General features: G+C 36.1%; 1 pseudogene; it reads right to left on the minus strand.

Annotated features, from left to right (window-relative positions):
- Positions 1 to 1,443: 1,443 nt before the first annotated feature.
- Positions 1,444 to 3,430, minus strand: LOC108542931 (60 kDa heat shock protein, mitochondrial-like; annotated as a pseudogene).
- Positions 3,431 to 4,008: the final 578 nt, after the last annotated feature.

Raw genomic sequence — 4,008 nt, forward strand, 5'->3', positions numbered from 1 at the left:
ACCGCCATTAAGAAGTGCCTTTTACCTCCTGCCATGAATCTGAGGCCTCCCCAACCCTGTGGAACTGTAAGTCCAATTAAACTTCTTTTTCTTCCCAGTCTCAGGTATGCCCATATCAGCAGCATGAAAACAGTCTAATACATATGTCTTTTACCAATAGAAGATAAAAGCCAGTTGATAAATCCTACTCTCTTTCTTCTCCATGATGGTGTGCCTGAGATGTACTATGTATAGCTAATATGGTACATACCTGTGACTTTAATAATTAATCACTTAGTACTGGGCCTTAGTGCTTTGACCCCTTCCCTGCATTCTCTATGATTAGTGCACTAATAGCACTGAAGGTCCCTGCCTCAGATTTCATTTACTGGGAAACTCAAAATATCATCCAATAAAAAGAACTAAATAAATTAATCAATAATGACTATTTTGTATTTAGAAAATATACCAAAACTAAATATGTCTCACTTTTTTCTTTTATTAAAATTAACTTTTGAAAACAACTCTACTCGTTTCTTTTTTCTTCTTCTTTTCTTTCCTTTTTCTTTTCTTTCTTTTTTTTTTTTTTTTTTTTTTTTTTTTTTTTTTTGAGATAGAAGTTCTCACTCTGTTGCCTAGCCTGGACGCTGGTGCATCTCGCTCACTGAAACCTCTGCCACCCAGGTCATGATCTCCTGCCTCAGCCTCCCGAGTAGCTGGGGTTACAGGTGTGTGCCACTGTGTCTGGTTAATTTTTGTATTTATAGCAGAGACAGGGTTTTACCATGTTGGCCAGGCTCGTCTCAAACTCCTGACCTCAGGTGATCCCCCCACCCCAGCCTCCCAACTCTACTGTTTCTACGATTTTCTTGTCTGCTGTTCCCTTCTTTGAAGAGTAATTTGGAAATATTTGCTATAAACCTTTTATTAGGCATTGTGCTTTCAATAAATTATCTAAAGGATCTAATATAAGGTGGCTGCAAAACTTCAGTTTTATAAACTGTAAACAAATTTTTTTACACAAAGGTTGTCACCTAATCATATATTTCTCTAATTTAAACACCATTTTTCTTACTGTCTGCAGAAAGGCTGCTTCTTAACTTCCAATCTAATGATGGCAAGCACTAAAATCCTGACTTTAACAGAATGCTAGTAAAAATGCCTCAGTTATTTAAGTTGAAAGCAATACATTGGTAAATGGCTCTTGCCACAAATATTGGGAATGTGCAAATATATTTTTATTCAAAAATTCAAAATAAATTATCTTACAGAAAATGACAGCAGTAGACCATTATATACTGTCGACGAAAATGGTCACTGGTGATTACAGTGATTTCTTAAACATCAGCCAGCCTTTTCTCCTATCATTTTCTTTAACTGACTTCTCTGAAGTTATTGGTTAGAAACACTGCCTTGAGGTTTCTGTCACAGTTTATTCATAATGGTGAGGTGCTATTCTGGAAGTTAGAACATACCATCTCCCATTCCTCCCATTGCCCCCATATCAGGGTCCTTCTCTTTTTTAGGTGTTTCTGTCCCTACACCGTCTGCTGTAGTCAAAGCCATTTCAGCAACATCCACCAAGGCGGTTCTCCAGTGATTCCTTTTCCCACCATATTCACAAAATCTCAAAGCATAATGTCATAACCGACCTCTGAGAATCATTGCATAATTTTCTCAACTTTCAAAGATTCTTCAACATCTGCATTCTTAGCCATAGTCATTGCAGAAATTTTGAGTGGTCTGTTAATAATATATATGCCAACTTTTCATCTTTATTAATGACTCCAAGGCTGGAATGCACCAAAGCAATGCAACAATCTCTTCCCAGAACAATACCTTCTTCAAAACTAGCTATTGTAGCATTAAGGGTATCTGTAACTTCTTTTCATTGACTTTGACATCACTCATCCCACCAAGCTTCAGCACAGCTACTTCATCTGACTGTTTTGCCAGGTATCAATTTCAGTCAGTTTTTCTTTTTTTTTTTTCTGTTTTTTTTTTTTGTTTTGTTTTGTTTTTTGATGGAGCCTCACTCTGCCACCAGGCTGGAGTACAGTGGCTCAATTTTGGCTCACTGCAACCTCTGACTCCCTAGTTCAAGCGATTCTCCTGCCTCAGTCTCCTGCGTAGGTGGGAGTACAGGTACATACCACCACACCCAGCTAATTTTATATTTTTAGTAGAGACGGGGTTTCACAATGTTGGCCAGGATGGTCTCGATCTCCTGATCTCATGATCTGTCCACCTCGGCCTCCTAAAGTGCTAGGATTGCAGGCTTGAGCTACTGCACCTGGCCCAGTTTTTCCTTTTTGTATTCACTAGTTGTGACATCTAACTGGAGGAGTATCTTGAATATACTTTTGAATTTGAGCCTTGTCATCATTTCCTTTTAAGAGCGTACCATCATCTTTTGTCACAATGACCTCTCCAATTTCTTCTAAGTCATGAGGCTGAACAACTTCAAGATTTAGGGTCAACCCTTCTTGTTCAAACACTGCCACCAATAGCAGTAGTCATATCTTTAAGCTTGTTCCTTCAATTGTCACTAAAACCTGGAGCTTTGGCTGTTACAGCCTAAAGACCAACTTTTATACTATTCAAAACAATATTTTCAGCAGTTACAACCAAGGGCTTATAGTGAGCACTGGCGATTTAAAGACCAGGTATAATGGACTGGACACTGGAAATTTCCTTTTAACTCAATAGAACATACACGTACTGAAATTCACATACTATTATTCACAATATAATACACTTTTGATGTATTAATAAAGTATGGAGAAATATAGCCTTGATCAAACTTCATGCCTGCCATAATTTCTAGTTCATCATTCAATGTTTTTCCATTATTTACTGTGATGACACCCTTTCTTCCAGCTTTATTCATTGCATAAGAAATATGTTGCCAATTTCTTTCTCTCTGTTTGCAGAAATCGTAGCATCCTGAGCAGTTTCTTCAGGAGTTGCTACTGGTTTAGACTGATTCTTAAGTTCAGCAACTACAGAATCAATAGCTAACATAATATGTCTCCTGATTTCCACTGGATTAGCACTTTTGCTAATTTTCTCTTTCCTTGACAATAGGGCATGCCAGTACAGTAGCAGTGGTGGTGCAATCCCCAACCTCTTCATTTCTGTTATTGGAAACATCTTGAACAGGTTTAGCTCCGATATTTTCATATTTATCTTCTAAGTTAATTGAGTGTGCAACAATCACTCCGTATTTTGTTATTTTAGGACTTCCCCAACTCTGTTCAATAATCACTATTCTTCTCTTTGGCTCCATTGTAACAGCTACAGCATAGGCTTAAAGTCGTATAACTTGAAGCATTAAGGCTCGGGCTTCTACACCAAATTTCATATCTTTAGCATAAGCCCAAGTGACAGAAGAAGCTAGTACCATGGATACAGATCTCATTTGGTGAGAGATTGTGAACAATCAAACCATATCTGTAAGGCAGTGGCAGGGAGCGTGTGCATTGAGGCAGGTGATTATCAGCAAGTAAGGGCCAAAACCTCTTATAATTGTGATTATCATGTTATTATGTACAATAGGAGAAAATCTTTGCAAACAGATGTATAGAGTCAAGATAAAGTATTTAAACAAGTTATGATAAATATAAAAAAGAACATTATGCAGTGATTAAAATTAACATTCTGAAAGTTATATACATATACTTGATATGATCTTAGGAGAACAATCTGTTAAAACCTGTATATAAGGTATGATATTTGTTTGAGAGACATACCAAAATATAAAATACAGATATGTATGATTTTTATAGGACATTTCCTTATTTTGAATATGCTTTTCATTGTTAAGTTTGTTATTATAAATTATTACACCTAAATAAGATAAACAAATAGCATAAAGGATCTGATTCTATGTGTAATAATTTATCTTTGATAACTAAATATTTTTTTCAAAGGAAATTATCATTTTTCAAAGATATTTATGTTCTTCTCTTGCCAAGTGGTGGCCAAATACTTTTTTCTCTCTTTTTTTTTTTTTTTTTTTTTTTTTTT

The sequence above is a fragment of the Rhinopithecus bieti genome, unplaced genomic scaffold (genome assembly GCF_001698545.2).
Source record: "Rhinopithecus bieti isolate Rb0 unplaced genomic scaffold, ASM169854v2 scaffold_21891, whole genome shotgun sequence".
In the NCBI taxonomy this organism is placed as follows: Eukaryota; Metazoa; Chordata; class Mammalia; order Primates; family Cercopithecidae; genus Rhinopithecus; species Rhinopithecus bieti.